The sequence below is a fragment of the Acomys minous genome (genome assembly GCF_964271855.1).
Source record: "Acomys minous genome assembly, chromosome: 1".
Taxonomy (NCBI): Eukaryota; Metazoa; Chordata; class Mammalia; order Rodentia; family Muridae; genus Acomys; species Acomys minous.
In genome coordinates, this window is record NC_140483.1 from 94,457,621 (window position 1) to 94,477,626 (window position 20,006).

Consider the following 20,006-nt stretch of genomic DNA (forward strand, 5'->3'; position numbering starts at 1 on the left):
GTGTATGTGTGTGTGTGGTTTGTGTGTGGTGTGTGAGTGTGTGTGTGTGTATGTGGGGGGAATGTGCTGATGGTGTGTGTGTGTGGTATGTGGTGGTGTGTGTGGTATGTGTGGTGTGTGTATATGTGTGTGTGTGGTGTGTGTGTGTATGTGTATGTGTGGTATGTGTGGTGTGTGTGTGTATATGTGTGTGTGTGGTGTGTATGTGTATGTGTGTGTGTGGTGTGTGTGTGTGTATGTGTGTGTGTGATGTGTGTGTGATACCCATCTCCATTTTACATGCTGCTGCTTTTACAGAGCACCGAGGCTTCTGTAGGACACTGTGTAAGCACTGGGTATCAGGCTATTGAGCTGTGGAATCACACAGGTTACCCCAGTCCTCTGAGTTCTTCTGTGTCATTCCACACCACTCACAGGAATTAATCAAACCAACTAACTATGCAGGGACAGAAATTTCTGTACGTACATATATACACACATAAATAAACTTTTAAAGGAAATGTTTTTGCATACATGGCAAAGGTGTGGAAGTCAGGAGGCAACCTGCAGGAGCTGGGTCTCTCCCTTCACACTATGTGGCCCAGGGATTGAACTCAGGTCGAGAGGCTTGGCAGCGAACACCTTTACCTGCTGAGCTATCAGATTGGCCTTAAACTTAACATCTTAAAAAAAAAAGTTGTCACAGGAGTTCTCAGAGGTCCCCAAACAAGACAGGCTAGCATGGATCTCGATGGTAAGACTCTATTGCTGAAGACACCATATGCTTTCGACACCCCAGGTTTGGAGGAGTCAAGCTGATCCCCACCTAGAAGATTCCTGTCTTCTGGCTGGCTTTTGGGGTACTGGGAAGTGTTATGCAGGTTGCTGGTGGTCAGGTGTAAGCCATAAAAAGCCTTATCAGGCTACAAACCCTGCGAGCTACAATGCTTGTGAATGCAATAACGGCTTGAGTGTTATGGGGCAAAAAAATTACTTTCTGATTGGATTTAAGACTCACTCCACAGAAAAATACTCATGCCAAGCACTGTAAATCCGGCCAAGAGCCTGTGGCTGGGGAGCTCACAGACCCCAGGGGTGAACTCACTACTGTTATTTTGATGGATGGATGTGGTATCCAACTGCTCTCTAAATTCTTCTTTCTGTGCTCACAGAGTAGCGTGGCTTTCAGTTCTCACCAATGTCTGTGCAGCGGACGGCACTTCATATAGACCCACAATGTGCAAAGAATAAAATGTCTATGGGGTGTTCAGACACAGACAAGAAGTTTATATAACACTCTTTCTTTCAAAGGGTAAAGGCGTGTCTCGGAAGAGGCGGTGGAAAAGATTGTGGGAGCCAGAGGTTGGGGAGGACCAGAGCAGAACAGTGTCCTCTGGGTATGACAGATCAGTCACACTCATGATCCCACAGCAGTGTGATGCTTGCGCAAGACCAGCATCCCAGCATGGACGGGGGAGGGGCACACAAGTCCTCACCCCTACATGAGGTACTGTTGACACTTGATGGCTCCTATGGGAAAGAGAGAAAGAGGTTTTTTTTCTTTTTTCTTTTTTCTTTTCTTTTTTCTTTTTCTTTTTCTTTTTCTTTTTTTTTCTTTTTTTCTTTTTGCTGTTTACTGGATGTCTTTTACTTATTTTTAAACATTTATTTGTATGTCTTTCTTTTTTTTTTAATTAATTTATTCTTGTTACATCTCAATGGTTATCCCATCCCTTGTATCCTCCCATTCTTCCCTCCCTCCCATTTTCTCCTTATTGCCCTCCCCTATGACTGTTCCTGAGGGGGACTTCCTCCCCCTGTATATGCTCATAGAGTATCAAGTCTCTTCTTGGTAACCTGCTGTCCTTCCTCTGAGTGCCACTAGGTCTCCCCCTCCAGGGGACATGGTCAAATATGAGGCACCAGAGTATGTGAGAAAGTCATATCCCACTCTCCACTCAATGGTGGAGAATGTTCTGACCATTGGCTAGATCTGGGTAGGGGTTTAAAGTTTACCGCCTGTATTGTCCTTGGCTGGTGCCATAGTTTGAGTGGGACCCCTGGGCCCAAATATGCCTATCATAATGTTCTTCTTGTAGGTTTCTAGGATCCCTCTGGATCCTTCTACTTTGCTATTCTCCCATGCTTCTCTCATCTAGAGTCCCTATAGGATGTCCTCCCCTCTGTCCCAGTTTCCTGGTAAGTGAAGGCTTTCGTGAGACATGCCCCTTGGGCTAGTATGCAGATATAAGTGAGTATATACCATTTGAGTCTTTCTGCTTCTGGGTTAACTCACTCATTATGATCATTTCTAGCTCAATCCATTTGTCCACAAATTTCGGGAATTCCTTGTTTTTAATAGCTGAATAGTATTCCATAGTGTATATGTACCACAGTTTCTTTATCCATTCTTCTACTGAGGGACACTTAGGCTGTTTCCATGTTCTGGCTATTATGAATAAGGCTGCTATGAACATGGTTGAGCAAATGATCTTGTTGTGTGCTAGAGCATCTTCTGGGTATATTCCAAGGAGTGGAATAGCTGGGTCTTGAGGAAGCCCTATTCCCATTTTTCTGAGATAGCACCAGATAGATTTCCAAAGTGGCTGTACTAGTTTGCATTCCCACCAGCAATGAAGGACTGTTCCTCTCTCCCCACATCCTTGTCAGCATGTGGTGAATTTTTGATCTTAGCCATTCTGATGGGTGTAAGATGGAATCTCAGAGTTGTTTTGATTTGCATTTCCCTGATGACTAAAGAGGTTGAGCATTTCTTTAAGTGTTTCTCAGCCATTTGATATTCCTCTATTGATAATTCTCTGTTTAGTTCCAAGCCCCATTTCTCAATTGGGTTATTTGGTTTGGTGGTGTTTAATTTCCTGAGTTCTTTATATATTTTGGATATTAGACCTTTGTCAGATGTAGGATTGGTGAAGATCTTTTCCCAGTCTGTAGGCTGTCGCTTTGTTCTGCTGACAGTGAGAGGCAGTTTTCTTTAGAAGGGTTGTCCCTTGTACATTGACCATACTTCAATGGATGGCCTCACACCCATATGCATATGGGTGCCACTAACTGGACTCAGCGAGTTATGAAGAAGGAGGAGGAGGAGAAGAAAAGGAAGGAGGAGAGGGGGAGGAGGAAGTAGAGGAAGAAGAGGGAGGAGGAGAAAGAGGAAGAGAAAAAGAGGAAGGAGGAGGAAGAGAAAGAAGAGGGAGGAGGAAGAGGAAGAGAAAAAGAGGAAGGAGGAGGAAGAGAAAGAAGAGGGAGGAAGAAGAAGAGGAGGAGGAAGAGGAGAGGAGGAGGAAGAGGAGAGGAGGAGGAGGAAAGGAGAAGGGAAGGAGGAGAAGTAAAAAGGAGAAGGAAGGGGAGGTTGGGAGATCGTGATGGTGGAAGGGGATTCTGGAGAAGTCAGGAGAGAGTGGGAAGGATACAATCAAAATATACTGTAGGCATGCATGGAATTCTCAAAGAATACATTTTTAAAATGAAAGAAAGAACCCGAGTAGGCACACAGAGCAAATGGGTGGGTTCTGGGCTCTGTGCTTGCAGGTGGAGGGTCATCCCAAGGGCAAGATCCTGTCCACACTGCGGGCCCCTCCTCCCATTGCTCTGGGTGGCATGAAACACCGTGCCAACCAGCATGGCTATTGAGCTTCCTAGCAAATGCCTTTCTAAGAAGACATCTTTAACTATCCACTGTGTCACAGCGGACTAAGGACCAAACCGCAGGGGACAGCAGAAATGACAAAGAGCAGAGTCCTATGAGGACAGCAGTGAGACAGACTGAAGGTAGAAATGGGAAGTGATTGGGGGCTGCCTGTCCTTCGCTGGCTGCAGAGTCTGTCATTATCTTGCTCTCAAGGGTTCTGGAATGTTCTCTCAGTGATTCAGAAACAACTGAAATGTCAGAGTCATTCTGAAAGGGTCACCATGAGCTCTTTAAAAAGTGACTCTTCCGAGAAAATCACACTGAGAATGATTCCACTGTGTGCCTATAAACAGTTTATTTGTCCATTTATCAATTGACAAACACCCCGCTCATATTTTTTTTAAATATAAATCTTTGTAAATTAGTTCCTTCTTGGACATGTCTCCATGTTGGCTACGGTTTATGCGCACTCTGTTTCTCACGGGTTCATTTGATAGATGTTTGCATCTCAGAGAGATGATGGTAGAGGTGGCCCGACGCCCTTAAAAGGAGGGCTCTGGTGAAAGGTGATTAAGTCACCAAAGGTGCTACCCTCAACAGATTAACCCAGCTCACTTCAGAACTGCAGCTCATTTCAAACAAGTTACGGAACAACAAGACGGCCCCCTATGTGGTTTCTGGCTTTCTCTCTCACTCTTGGTTCCCTCTTCCATGAGTTCTCAACATGAAGGCATCTACCATGACTGCATCTTCCATGACAGGATGCAGACTGAGTCCTCAGCAGAGGCTGATGCCAGCACCATGCTGCCTGGACTTCAGCTTCCCAAACTGTTAGGTATAAATCTCCTATTTTTTTAAAAAAGTAATTATTTATTTAATTATGTGTGCCTGTGTGACTTTATGTCTACTCTGTGCATACGTAATGTTCACGGAGGGCAGAGGGAATCAGATCCTCTGGAACTGGAGTTACAGGTGATTATGAGCCACCTGATACAGATGCTGGAACTGAACCCAGATCCTCTGCACGAGCAGAAACCATCTCTTAACCACTGAACCATCTCTTCAACCTCTAAATCACCTTTATTAATTATCCATTATTTTATTATTATAGCAACAGAAAACCAGTAAATACAATTTCTCTTGGCAAAACATCTAGGAGTGAGATTTCTAGGTCATATAACAATGACATATGTCTGACTTTTAATTTTTTTGATACGTGTGTATTTATGTGTGCCTTTCTGTCTGTGTGTGCATCATGTGAGTGCAGGTGCCCTCAGAGGAACTGAACCCATGTCCTTTTCAGGAGCAGAAAAGTCTCTTAATTTTTTTTTTGGCCATCTCTCCAGCACCATCTTAAACTTTTTAGTAAGGGTCAGCACGTTCTCTAAAGTAGCTATACCACTGTGCATGCCCACTGGTCATGTCACGAGCTCTTGACAGATTTGCAGTACCAGGCGTGATTTTCCTACTGTACAGTAAGTCGTCTGTCTAATTAGAAAGTGGTTGGTTATCCCCATCAGCGCCATGCCACTACTATGTTACGACATAAGTGGGTATGTATTGTGACATTATTATACATCACTGGATCTACAGATGGCAGTCCTCCTGCTCTGGGTTCCCCAGAGCTTGAATTACAGGCTTGAACCACCACCATATCCTACTTATTTCTGACTTTTTTTTAAAAAAACAAGGTGCTGGAGCGCTGAACTCAGGTTATGCAGCAAGCACTGTGCTACTGAGCTATCTTCTCAGACCCATGAATCATATTTTAAACTCATGTATGCACAACTTATTTCACATTAACATAAGATTTCAAACTATGTGTGTGTATATATATATATAATATATAATATATATGTAATATTATATATTATATATATTCCAAGTAACTAATAGTGAACTATGTACACTTTTCTGATCTTAATTTTCTTACTTAAAATAGATACTAGAAATTAAATTATATTAGTTTATAAAGATATTTCTCATTCTTGGTCTCAGTTGCAGCGTCCTTATTAGATGGATAAGCCAGTCACCATCAGACAGATGTTTGGATCATTCCCAAATGTCACTGTTTCGTAGCACTGTATCAAGGACTCCTGATCATGTAGCATTTCCATAACTTCGGTTAAGTCCTAGGTGAAAGAGTAAATGCAGACAGCATGTTAGCATTTTCACCAAACTCCACTCCACAGAGATGAGACCATCTTTTCTTCCTCACAGCAATATGTGAGAGGGACGTCCCTCCAAAGCCTCAGTGACATAGCAATATGCCGGACCTTGGTGTGCTGTTTCTGCCGATCTCGCAGGAAAGACACGGCATCTCACTGTGGTTTTAATTTTTGTTATTTACCTTATTACACATGATGTAGAACATCTTTCCAACAAAGAGTTGCTTCTATTTCCTTTTCCTGCGATGAGCTCATGAATATTGGCCTAAGACTTAGTTTTATTACTTTATGAGTTTTTGAAACTTTTACTATTTTAAGGATATTTATGTTTTTCTGTAATGTAATTGGAAAGACCTCGCCAGTCTTCATTGTCATGTCGAACTGTGCACACACTCTTCAATGCCCTAAAGGTGACTCCGCATTCCACTAGGTATTTTCTCCTTTGCTGTCAAGACAGCTGAGGTTGGTCACATAGTTGCTATTTTGTGTCCCTTCCCTTTTCTTTTGACCATGTTTAACATTTTCCATTTTGGTCTTATTTCCTGCACTATGATGCATCTAAACATGTATTTCTTGTTAAAAAAAAAACAATTTAGCTTCATTTGACCTCTTTGAACTTGGTGAATAACAAAAATTGTTTTTCATCAGCTCTCTGACATTCTTTGAAGCCATCTTTTCAAACATTGCCTGTGCTCTTTGTCTTCCCGTCTTTAAGCCCTGGGTGGATGAATGTTAAGTCTTCTTACTTTATCCTTTATATTTCTTACTCAATGTTCTGTATCATTTTTAAATTTCTTTGTATGTTTCCCTCTGATCCAGCTTCCAGTTCACAAATTGTCTCCAGTCACGTGGAATCTATCCATTTTGAAATGTATGCCTTCTATATTTCAACTCTATAATTTCTGGTTAGCTCTCCATCAGTTTGCAACGTTGATTCTCACAATTTGGGCAGCAAATTTCTACGCAAGCTGAGGCTTAGCTGGTTCCTCCAGATCAAGTGTGCCCATGGACTCTCTTGAAACAGAGCCGCTGTGAAGACTGCACGAGTCCCCCAGGAGACCAGCCCGATTGGGATTCCCTCATGGAGTAGTCATGGGACTCAGGAACCTTCTGGAGACCCTCACAGGCCCCTTCCCTCCTCAAGACCCAACTACTACATAAAGAGTCAAGGAAGCAGAACTTTTTTGGAGGTCCGGCTGCCCTAGGTGCGCTCCAGGGGTGTTGCTGCCTGTGAACATCTTTGCTCCCATCGTAACCCCAGAAACACGTCGGCTCGCCACACTAGACTTGCGTGGAATCCTTCCTTTGCTCTGTCAGTGCCCTCTCTTTGTAGGGTGAGTAGACTGTTGGTTTTGTTTGTTTGTTTTATGTCTCCACAGGAAAGGTCACACCACACAAACATATCAATATTAGTGCTCAGTTGCATTTGTTTGATATCTCCAATATCTGTATTGCCAGTTTTCCTAAGATTTCATTTTTTTTTTATTTATGTGTATGAGTGTCTGCGTACCCTACCTGTGTGCAGATGCCTAGAGGAGCTAGAAGAAGATCTCCCTAGTGCTGGAGTTCCGGGAGGTTGTAAGCCGCCCACTGTGGGTGCTTCCTCTAGGAGAGCAGTATATTAGTCAGTGTTCTTTAAAGGGACAGAGGTCATTATATATTTGGATTTATTAGAGTGGCTTACAGGTTGTGGTCCAGGTGGTCCACATGGCTGTCTCCCTACAAAGGCCAAGAATACTGTAGTGGTTCAGTCCACAAGACTGGACATCTCACCCTTCCCAGTCTAGCGTGTGGGAAGGATGGTAAACTTTGTCACAGGAGAAAGCAGTCTTGGCGGGCTTTGCCTTTGGACACACCATGGCAACTCCCTGAGATTAACCTTGAGATAGACTGGGGTGGAGCCATCCTGGGCCTGGAATTCAGGAAGTGGAGCAAGGGACTCCACCTGGACTATTGTGTTTCTAATCGACCCTCAATGGGAGGCGGAGACCGCCCTTTGCACATGACAGACAGGCAGGTGGAGAGGACAGAGAGGAGCAGCAGGTTCAGACCATGGCTTGAGCGCATGTGGATCGAGAACAGGATCAGCGAACAGGCCAGACCAGCACGCAGGCCAGAGACACCTAGGGACCCGTCCCATGGAATGGATACTGGAAGGTTCACTCTTGTTTCCCTTTAACCTTTTTTCCCTTTTGTGTAAGCTAGTTGGGTTGTATAATAAAGTTTAATTGTTAAGAAACAGAGCCAACACTAGCACTAGAGTTCCAGAACATTCCTAAAGAGCTGCTGGTCTCTGGTCTACACTGGAATCCCAAAGAGTTGGGTTCTAACACCAGCAAAGGAATGCCTTAGCAACAAGAGCAGGACTAAGAGCAAGTGGGGGGTGAAAAGGCAAAAGAAGGAAGGAGAGATGGGAAGAAAAGAAAGAAGCATTTTCCATGTCATTTTGTAAGGTCTGCCATGATGGAAGGTGAGGCCTAGATTCAAGGTAGGTCTTCCCAACACAAATGACCCAGTGTAGGAAATCTCTCACAGGTGTGCCCATCCGCTGGGGTTGTAGTTGATTCCAGATGTGGTCAAGTTGACAGCCACGATTAGGCAGAAAGCACTCCTAGCCGTGTCTCCAGCCCCACGTCAGCGTTTGTGCTGACTACTGGCTTGCTTGGTTCTTCTGCTTTGCTGTGTCTTGACTCTTCATTTGCTTTGTAATCGCCCTTGATAGCAAATTAATATTTAAAGGCTGCTTTCAGAGGAGATCCAAGATGATGCAGTTTTCCACCACAATGGCCTTTCATTTTCTTCCCCCACCCCCGCCCCTGCTCTTGAGTATGTTAAGAGCCTGGAACAATAATACCCATATCCTGTGCTTCTGGGTCATTATCTTTATTTTAAGCCAGAGAGAAGGGTATCATCTTAGGACCCCTGTCTTAGAGAGGGATGAATGCCAATCCCCAAACCCTCAGCAGCTGAGTCCTCAAAAGCTTTACTCTGTGTCTCAGCTGCACCCACTGAGCTGCCAAGGACCACAGAGCCAAAATGGCAGTGCCTGTGGTTTCAGGATCCTGAGCAGCGACTTCCAGTTCACAGTGGGCAGCGCCTCAAGGCTGCAGTTTAGGCTTTCAGCAAATCCTGCTTTCTGAAAGTGTTCTGGTCTATTTCTTTGGACTCTAATTGTTTCCTTGTTCCAATTGCTTCCTATACTGTTAGGTATTATGGTTTGGATGCCAAATGCTCCTCACAGGCTTACGTGTTTGAACAATTGGTCCGTAGCTGATGGCCTTGATTAGGGCTGGGAGGCTATAGAACCTTTTGTAGAAGGCATGGCTTTTGCGGGTGGGTCACTAGCCAAGCACTTTGACAGTATGGTCAGGAGCTGTTTGCAAAGGCTCTCTGTCCATAAGTGTTGCTCTTGTGCTCTCTGCTGCAGGATGAGGATCTCGTGAACTGCTGAGACCATGATTAAGTAAGATGTTCTGCCAAGTGCACACTCAAGGTCTTCAGACTATCAGAAAAAGCACACTGTGGCCTCAAGGCCGAGAGTTGGTTGAGATTACACAGCCTTTCCTGTGATAATGTCCACACTATCTCCTGAGAGCGGCCTTCTGCTTTGTTTCCTCATGCCTGAGATGTGTATAAATTGAACTGGTGAATAAAGCTGAGGTGCCGTGTGGTATCAACTGCAGGCCCTCTTGAGCCTATCCTGTGTTTCTGACTATTTCTTGCCTCTGTTTCTTATTTCTGTTCTTTTATTTCTTGATCCTCGCTCCCTGGTCTAGGATCTGTTCAGTATTGTCCAGGCAGGGTATGGTCTGTTTTGTTTCTGGCTCAACCTCTGCTACGGTTTCAGTGCTGTATGAGAGAGAATATAAGCTCTTACTGCCGTAGGTCAAGCCTCCTCAGTTGCCATGGTCTTCCTGACAGGATAGGCCATATCCTTTAAACCATGAATCAAAACGATCATCTCTTTCCTTAAGTTGTACCTCTGTTCCTTCTCTTCCTGCTGTGACTGCCTGGCCGGGAGCAACCCAAGGGAGAATGGGTTTGATTTGGCTCCTAGTTGAGGGGCTTGGCCCAGAAATCCTTGTGGCAGGAAGGCCTTGTAGTTTGACTACAAGAACTGAGGGGATCAGGAAGAGAAAAAGAGAAAACATTGGTGTTCAGTGGGCTGGCTCCTTCCCCCTTTTTATTCAGTCTGAGATCCCCAGCTCATGAGATGGAAGACCTGTGTTCACAAGAGGTCTCCAGTCCTCAGTTAAAGCTGTCTGTAAGCATTCCCACAGACACAGCCAAAAGCATGCCTCTTTATTGCTCTGTGGCTTTCTTTCTTTTTTTTTTTTTTAATTTTTAGTCCCCCCCCCTCTCTGTCTCTCTGTCTCTGTTTTTCTCTCTCTATGTACATGTGTGTGTACGTGTGTGTGCTCGTGCATGCACGTGTGTGTGTGTGTGTGTGTGTGTGTGTGTGTGTGTGTGCATTTGTGTGTATCCAGCTTTTAAGATTATCTTCATGCAAGAGAACCATTGGAACCATCTAGTCTGCAGGACTTTGAATTTAAAGTATGGGCTAATATTTTAATGGGAGATACCAAAATAAGTAATTAAATAGTGCCAGATAGTGTTCTACAGAATTAAATAAGGCACAATAAGGGAGCTAGCAATGTTGAGGATGAGGGAAGCAGTCGCCAAGGAGAGCTTTCCCAAGCAACAACACCTGAGTGAATGACCATCAAGTGTGAGAGGACTGAAATTTTGGGGGTGCTAGAGCAGTGTGTTTTGGGCATACAGATAGAAATTCTGAGGTAAGAACAGCAGCTAAGGAGCAGTTGTGTGAGCCTTGCAAATCGTTACACTTCATTATATTACATTTTACTCTGAATGAGATGGGAAAACATTAAAATTTTTTTGAGCAAGAGTGATTTGATATCTATGTTTAAATAGCTCACCGGAGTCTACATCAAGAACCTCCCGTCATGGATGGAGTAAAGATGAAGGCCCAGCTGAAAAATTACCGAAATAATTGAGGTGAGAAAGAGGCAGGATGAAGGGTGCTTTGAGAGACCGCCTCTCATTAAGTCTGTCTCCAACTCCATAAGGAAGTAGTGTGTGCTCATCTTACAGATGGACAGATGGACAAAGCCCCACTCCCACCCAGACCCTGTCCCCGCCCTCCAGGGGAGGGGCAGCTCAATTATTTGCCTAAGATCACATCTGCCAAATGGTAAAATCACTACTCTGTGCCACCTCTTGGGTTTATAAAGCCTGTAATGTTTTAGGTAGCTTCCAAGTCAGAGTTGGTCTTGGGGGGGGTATCCTGCTGTCTAGATCAGAAACAGAAGTTGGTGGGAGCATAGGCTTTCAAAGGCCACAGGATTTATTTTTTCTTTCTTTCACCTACACACTGGAGGCACTGACTGAGGACCACAAGGGGATAGTGCCCATATATGCTGCCAGCACAACCCGTCTCTCCTTCTCTATATGGAGTCTGAGCATCTCGCCACCCTGCGCGGTGCTGTTTCATGGGACGAGAGTCAGAAAGAGCCGGGTCTTGGCTGCTTGTCCCCCCCAGTGGCCTCAGGAACACAGGCGCACTAATTACCAGTCAACCTTGGGTCAAAGAAGTTGCCAGACTCAGCAAGGCTGCCATTTCCTCCCACACAGGTCTTGCCAGCTTGTTGGCAGTGGAACCCAGGGGTGGCTGGAGAGCTCTGATAACAGCTCGCTGGTGGATTCCGGGACAGTGGCTCTCACTCTGCTGAAGACTTGTCAGAAGGTGAAGAAATTACTGACAAAGGAAGTTAATAATGGCCACTCCGGAAACGTTGCCTCTTCCACGATGCCTTCACAACTATTTAAAGCATCACCTTGGAGCTAACTGAGACGCCAGAAAACAAACCAAACCCCATGAATGGAAATTAACAACCACCCCGTGACCCACGGTTGGAAAGTATTACAATACTCTCCCAATTCCCTTGCAGGACTTTGTCTTCGTCTCATCTCCGTTCCTGGGAGCTTTTCCTAGCTACTTAACTACTTCATAAAACATGAGAAGCAACGTGCTGTGATAGGTGACTGGCAGGAGCCACTGTGGACATTGACACATCAAAGTTACTTGCTTGCTCTGCAGTATCGAAGTCAGGAAATGTGAGTTCAGATTCCGTGTGCTTCTTTAAGCAGAGGAAAGGTGTGACACACTCCGGGTGATTCGCAGAGCTTCTTTGAAGACGTTGGGAGCCTTGGATTTCATCAACTTTCCTAGTTACGGCTACTTTGTTATCTCATCTGCACTTTTTATCTAACACTGCCCAACAGAAATACAATGTGAATCACATATATCATTGAGAAGTTTCTAAAAACCTCAAAGTTAGAAATAGGTGAAATTAACTCTAATATATGTTAATTTTTCTGCTCAAAATATTACTTTCACATGTAATCAATACAAAACTAATCAGATATAGTACACTCCTTTAAAATTTTAAAAATTGAAATAGAATTTCGTTACTTTCCTACCTTTTTTTTTTCTTCTTTCAAGTCCCTCCCTTCTACTCTCTCTTGAGCCCTTCCTTCTTTGTCCCCTCACTTAAGGTAATAACCTATTTTTTTTATTATTATTTTCACATACATGTACCCATGTATGTCTATCTGTATTCACACACAATTCTAGCCTGCCGAGTCATTCTTTTGTTAGTGGAATGTGTATGGTTTCATGGCTCGAAACTCTGCACTAGACAATCAAAAAGGGGGGCTCATCCCCGGGAGAGGCTGAATCTCCTCCTCCCAGCTGCCGTGAGTCGCCTGTGCTTCTTTGTGTTGGTGTGGGACCCTGAAAAAATCTCCCCTTCCACGTTAACCTGTCCACGGATGTTGTCACTGTGGTCTTATTTATGTAGCCATTTCTAGGACAGGCCATTTCACGGCTGACTTCTTGGTATTCTGGCTCTAGCCGCCTCTCTGCCCCATCTGCAATGTTCCCTCAGCCATAGATGAAGGCGCCGCTGTGATATAGATGCGTTCACGGGGTGGGGAGGCTCCCACCATCTTTGCACTGTGTCCAGTTTCCGTTTCTTCAGTGGTCTCCGTTTTTCTGAAGAGAGACTTCTTTGATGAGGGGTGACAGCTTAGCTGGGAAGGGTGGCTCCTGCACAAAGACGGTTCCTAGGCTGTGTGTCTGGAACTAGGCTAGTGACTTTGCAGATCTCCTCTTTTTTTTTTTTTTTTAATTTACTACGTGTCTGAAGCTCACAGTGAGTCTCAGCTGGAAACTACCCACATTTCAAAAGGTCAGTGGCACCATTTGGAAGCCAATTGCCATACTGGATGAACAGGGAGAAACAAGTAAGCAAATAGTATCACTGCATGTTGAAGACTGCAGAGGAAGAGCAATAGGCAGACTGAAGCGATCTTCTGTGAAATGGATCTTGTTTTCTGAAGAGACCATGTAGTGAGTCAGTCAACACCAGCTGACCCACAGCATCTTGGTGGAGGGCAGCAGAAGCTGAGTAAGGGAGGAAGACGCCCATGAGGCAGAGCTTACAATCCGAGAGTGGTCCACCACGACAAGATGAACTAACTGGTGAGCACGGTGAGTGCCGTGGGACGAAGGATCCATCACTTCTGAGCTCCTTGAGAACCGTGATGCTTTCTGACTCCACAGTTTGTTGCAGTTTTGCACTGGGTACTTCCTCTTCCTCTGACTGCTTTACTGACATTTCCCAAGAGTCTTTAGAAATCATTTGACCTTGACGTTTGTCCGTGCTCCAGTCTCAGGGACACACTAGCGTCAACCGCACCCTGAAGCTGGAAGCACAGCTCTGAGACTCTGAGGGGAGCTGACACAAAAAGATTAACTGTTTCAGGAAGCACACAGCATGGCCCCCCAGACACAGGCTTAGCATCTGGTTATTCATCAACTCTCTGGGAGGTTTTTAGAGAGGCGGGCTCTCCGTCAGTTAGCTGTAGAAACTGTGGCTCCGGATGTGTCCGGTAAACTCCACGTAACATCTGTATGGTGGAGACACAAGCGCCTATCATGCCAAACTGGGAAAATTTCCTTAGCCAGTGTGTGAAGCTCGTGAGATGTTAACCTCTGTTTTACTACACAGAAGCGGTAGAGTGTTCTTTAGTAGTTTTTCCCCCTCCATTAAAATGTATTTTATTTTGTGTGTGGGGGTGATTTGTCTGTCTGTGTGTCTGTGTACCACTTCCATGCCTGGTACCCATAGAGGCCAGAAGAGGTCACCTGATCCCCTAGAACTGGAGGTACAGATCATGTGACCTGCCACGTGGATGTTGGGAATCAAACCCAGGTCCCCCGGAAGAGCAGTCAGTACCATTAACCATTGAGTCATCTCTCCAGGACATTTTTATTGTTGTTATTGTTGTTTGTCATCTTGAAGCACTACAGACTGAACCTAGGGCACCACACGTTCTAGACAAGCTCTCAACCACTGAACTAGATCCCTGGCCATCTTTTAACTTGTTGTTTTGAGACAAGGTCTCACAAAGTTACCCAGGCTGGCCTTGAATTTTCAGTCTTCCCAACTTAGTCTGGCTACATTAGTTTGGATCTCAATGGCACAGCTACTCCCGTCTAGTAAAACGTTTGGTCAACTTCACGTTGGTTGGATTTTCCTTATAGCAACAGACAAATACGTGGCACTCTAAAATCGTATTTTCCCTGAAAACTCACTGATGTCCTCCTTTTCTCAGTCCTCAGCAGCAGCAGTGAGAGCTAAGAAGCCGAGGCCAGACACATCTCTTGCCAGGACTCCCAGAGGAACCACATTGACTTCCACAGTGCGCTGCGGCTCACGTTCAATTCAGGCTCCACTGTGTGACCAAAAGTACTGCCTGTCGTGAAAGACTTCTGACAACAAGCTTACAACTACACCTCCAGGAGGACCAAGGGGCCCCAGAGGCACTGCTGCTTTGTGTCATCTTCCTATCCTGAAAACACGAGTCATTTTCTAATAAATGGATACGTGTAAAGGCATCATCTTTTAAAAAGTGGGCAGGAAATTAAAAGCTGCAATGTAGGGTTTACCAGGCATCTCTGCTCAGTGCTAGCGGCCTTCAGAAAGTAGTGCTTGGAGGACCCACATCCTTCTCTCTCTCCATCCCTCCCTTCTTCCCTTCATCCCTCCCTCCCTCCCCACTTCTTAATTAATTGATTTACTTTACATCCCGGTGGGTCCGCTCCCTCCTCTCCTCCTAGGCCCTCCCCATCCCCTCTCCCCTGTGTCCCACTCATCTTTTTAACACACCACTTTACAGCTCGGCTTATTTTGTAAACCACAGCTTCATTGCCTCCAGGCCACATGGCATTTCTGGGATGTCACTCTGGCCAGAATACTTTGGTCAGCACCACTGTTTGAAGTTCCTGCTTTTCCCTTTTTTCCCTCCTGACATGACTGCCCCAGATCAAGTGTCCTTCAGCATTGTTGGCTCGTCAATCCTGCCTTTGCTATTGGTTCTCCCAGAATAACTAGAGCCATTCCTATTTGAGAGAAGTGTACGTGCTCATAAGCAGGGAGCCCTGGGTTTTAACTTGGCTCCTGTCAGTTCTCAGCCGGGTGATCTTGAACAATTTTTTTTAACCTCTTTGAGCCACTGTTTTTACTATTAACAATAACACAACATAATAATAATGTGTGATGTTTCAGGGCATACTATGCAAAAAGTACTTTGCAGATAATTATAATAAACATTATCTCACTTTTATTTGCTTGTTTGCTTGTTTTTTGAGATAAGCTTCCTCTGTGTATCCGTGACTATCCTGGACTCACTTTGTAGACCAGGCTGGCCTCAAACTCACAGCGATCCACCTGCCTCTGCCTCCTGAGTGCTAGCATTAAAGGCGTGTGCCACCTCCACACCTGGCTTATGATCTCATTTTTTTTCACTGTATAAAATAGGCATGTTGTCCTTATTTTACAAAGAAGAAAAACAATCCCCTCAATCAGATAGCTGGTAAGTAGCAGAAGCAAGAATTGGATCCGGACCTAGTGCCCCTTGAGACCAGGGCTACACAGAGCACCCCATAGGGATCTTTATTTGTAACATCCATGCTAGTTTATGTGAGTCACTGAGCCAGAATAATAACATCAGTCCCCAGAGAATCAACACAACTCTTTTTTTAAAATTTATACACATTTTAAACAAGCTCCACACTTAATGCTAGATATATATATTTGCATCTGTAACTGCAATTCATCACTTTCTATCAGGTTCCTGTTGGGACTGGGGAGCACACCACTGCAAGCTCCTCCTGATCCTGGAGACAGATGCCTGCTGGTCACCGCCTGAGGCAGCTTACCTAAAAGCCCATGACAGTCTGGGCAGGCTCCCAGCTGCAGAAATTAGCCTGCAGGATCCTTGTAGGCAAAGGTGTATTTTAGGACAGCAAGGCTGAGCAGCACCACAGAACGGCAGGTGACCAGAAGCCCCACAGAACGGCAGGTGACCAGAAGCCCCACAGAACGGCAGGTGGCCAGAACACAGCCCCTTCCTCACCTCCTCAAGCGCCTCAACAGCTCAGTTCATGCCTAACCCCATTTGCCACATTGCTTGTATAACGCAAGGGAGTCTATTTATCTGTATATCTACCAAATCTATGTGCGCTCAACGACTAGAACAATAATGACTTTTATGATAAAATTTAATCATAATAAAATTCTTTTCTTTAGAGGACTGTATGTCTTAGTCAGCAAATTCATTCACCACGAACAGTTTCGTTAGCTGCAAACCCTCCGGGGCAGTCATCCGGATGGTTGGTGATAATAATGACTGGTAATAATGCTTCTTAATGAATTATCATGAGCAACCAGTATGACTCAGTCATGCAGTATGGAAAGAAGTTTCTGATCTAGGATGGGAATAAGACAGAAGAAAATTTGGAAAGCGTGCCCCCCAACACACACTGTGAGCATATGCCCCAAACCAGGAAGCAGTCAGTGTCATGCTCAAGGTCATTCCTTGACTAGAGGTGAATAGGTTTTTGACTTCCAGGCTAGTGAAGTTGTATTACTTCAAATTCACGTTCTGAAGAACAAGCCTGGCAGGGATCCATCACTCCTTCCATCTCCTGAAGTTACCCCAAGGTCTTATTCCATAGAAGAATCCAAAATGTGTATTGAATAGAAAGCACATAGGGCTCTGGAGATTGCTCAGTGGTTAAAGCACTTGCCACAAATCCAATAGGACCAAAGTTTGGGTACCCAGAGCCCACATAAATACCAAGTGGGCCTGGAATCCCCCCTATAATTCTAGTCTCTGAATGGAGGGACAGGGGATCCCTAAAGCAAGCCTGTTTAGCAAGACTGAGATGAGCTGTATCCACTTGATTAAGAGACCCTGCCTCCATACCTAAACATAATAAAGGCCATATACAGCAAGCAGATAGCCAGCGTCAAATTAAATGGAGAGAAACTCAAAGAAATTCCACTAAAATTAAGGACTCTACAAATCTGCTCACTCTCTCCATATATCTTTAATATAGTACTTGAAGTTCTAGCCAGAGCAATAAGACAACAAAAGGAGAGCAAGGGGGATCCACATAGGAAATGAGGAAGTCAAAGTATCACTATTTGAAGATGATATAATATTATCCATAAGTGACCCCCAAAATTCCACCAGAGAACTCCTACAGCTGATAAACACCTTCAGCAAAGTGGCTGGATACAAGATTAATTTTTAAAAACCAGTAGCCCTCCTGTATAAAAATAACAAATAGACTAAAAAAGAAATTAAAGAAACTACACTCTTCACAATAGCCATAAATAGTATAAAGTATCTTGGTGTAACTCTAACCAAGAAAGTGAAAGACTTGTGTAAAAGAAAAACTTCAAGTCTCCAAAGAAAGAAATCAAAAAAGATATCAAAAGATGGAAAGATCTCCTATGCTCATGGGTCAGGAGGATCAACATAATAAAAATGGCCACCTTACTAAAAGCAATCAATATATTCAATGCAATCCCTATCAAAATACCTACACAATTCTTTACAGATCTAGAAAGATCAATTCTCAGCTTCATGTGGGAAAGCAAAAAACAGAGAATAGCTAAAGCAATCTTGTACAATAAAAGATCTTCTGGAGGAATCTCCATCCCAGATCTCAAGCTGTACTATAGAGCAACAGTAATTAAAATGGCATGTTACTGGCATAGACATAGGCTGATTGGTCAGTGAAATTGAATTGAAGACCAAGAAATAAACCCACACACCTATGGACACTTGATTTTTGAGGAAGAAGCCAAAGCCATACAATGGAAAAAAGATAGCATCTTCAACAATGGTCCTTGGTTTAACTGAATGACTACATGTAGAAAAATGCAAATAGTTCCATATTTATCACACTGCACAAAGCTAAAGTCCAAATTAAAGACCTCAACATAAAACTAGACACACTAAATCTGTTAGAAGAGAAAGTGGGGAAGAGCCTAGAACTTATTGGCACAAGAGACAACTTCCTGAACAGGACACCAACATCTCAGGCTCCATGATCAACAATTAATAAATGAGACCTCATGAAAAGCTTCTGTAAAGCAAAGAGAACTGTCAACAGAACAAAGCAACAGCCTACAGATTGGGAAAAGATCTTCACCAACCCTACATCAGACAAAGGGCTAATATCCAAAATATATAAAGAACTGAAGAAATTAAACACCACCAAACCAAATAACCCAATTTTAAAGTGGGGCACAGAGCTAAATAGAGAATTCTCAACAGAAGAATATCAAATGGCTGAGAAACACTTAAAGAAATGTTCAACATCCTTAGTCATGAGGGAAATACAAATCAAAATGATTCCATTTGACACCTATCCAAATGGCTAAGATTAAAAACTCAAGTGGCAGCACATGATGGGGAGGATGTGGAGAAAGAGGAACACTCCTGCATTGCTGGCGGGAGTGCCAACTTGCACAACCACTTCAGAAATCAATCTAACACTTTCTCAGAAAATTGAGAAAGTGCTGCCTCAAGACCCAGCTATACCACTCCTGGGCATATACCTGAAAGATGCTCCACCATACAAACAAGGACATTTGTTCAACTGTGTTCATAGCAGCCTTATTTGTAATATCCAGAATCTGGAAACAACTTAGATGTCCCTCAACTGAAGAATGGATAAAGAAACTTTGGTACATTTACAAATCGGAATACTACTCAACTATTAAAAACAAGGAAATCTTGAAATTTGCAAGCAAATAGATGGAACTAGAAATGATCATCCTGAGTGAGGTAACCCAGACCCAGAAAGACATGTATGGTATATACTCACTTATAAGTGGATATTAGCCCAACATAGATGTCCCCTGATTCCACCCAGAGGGGCATGGGGACAGATGCTGGGAATTGCTGTTGGACTCCAGGTGGAGCACTGAGAGTGGTTTGGAAGAAAGGGGAGCTGGAAGGACCCAGAGGGTTCAGGAGCCCCACAAGGAGACCATCAAAGCTTGTGGATCTGGACCAAGGGGGGGCCTGCACAAACTGTTGCACCAACCAAACACAATGCATGCAGCAAACCTAGACCCCCTGTTCTGATCTAGCCAGTGGACAGCTCAATCTCCTGATTGTGGGGGAAGAGCAGGGACTTCCCCCTCTAACATTAATTCTGGTGCCCCTGATTTTATCACTTCCCCTTGGTGGGGAGGCCTGGTGGCACACAGAAGAAGAGAAAGCAGGCTCTCAGGATGAGACATGATATGCTGTAGCCATATTGTGGGGGAGGAGGTCCTCTTCTGCCAGAGGCCTAGAGGAAGGGAAAGGGGTGGAAGAAGGAGGGAGGGTGGGAACTCGAAGGTACAAGAGAGGGGATAATATCCAGGATATAATCTGAATAAACTATAGTAAATTAAAATTGAGAGAGAGAGAGAGAGAGAGAGAGAGAGAGAGAAAGAAAGAAAGAAAGAAAGAAAGAAAGAAAGAAAGAAAGAAAGAAAGAAAGAAAGAAAGAAGAGACCCTGTATAAGTTGGAAGAGTAATCTGGGAAGATTCCCAACATCAACCTTGAGCCACAACACATATGCACACACAGGTGCCACATACTGAACATGCGCGCGCGCACGCGCACACACACACACACACACACACACACGTGTACACACATGCATGCACACTCACAAGAAAAGAACACAGGAGGGAAAGGAGTAGAGACAGAATTCAAATTCACAAGGAATCTATAGAAACCATGACACTTCAAGCACCCAGTCTTACAT

At 44.2% G+C, this 20,006-nt stretch overlaps 1 long non-coding RNA gene across 2 annotated transcripts; it reads left to right on the top strand.

Moving 5' to 3' along the window:
• The first annotated feature begins 7,897 nt into the window (after positions 1–7,897).
• LOC311601019 lies at positions 7,898–15,446 on the top strand. 2 transcript variants are annotated; one of them, XR_014780428.1, is made up of 3 exons: positions 7,898–8,284; positions 10,732–10,815; positions 14,500–15,446. It is a non-coding gene; the product is annotated as an uncharacterized lncRNA (long non-coding RNA). The 2 variants fall into 2 exon arrangements; XR_014780429.1 differs by having other exon boundaries at positions 7,898–8,266.
• Positions 15,447–20,006: the final 4,560 nt, after the last annotated feature.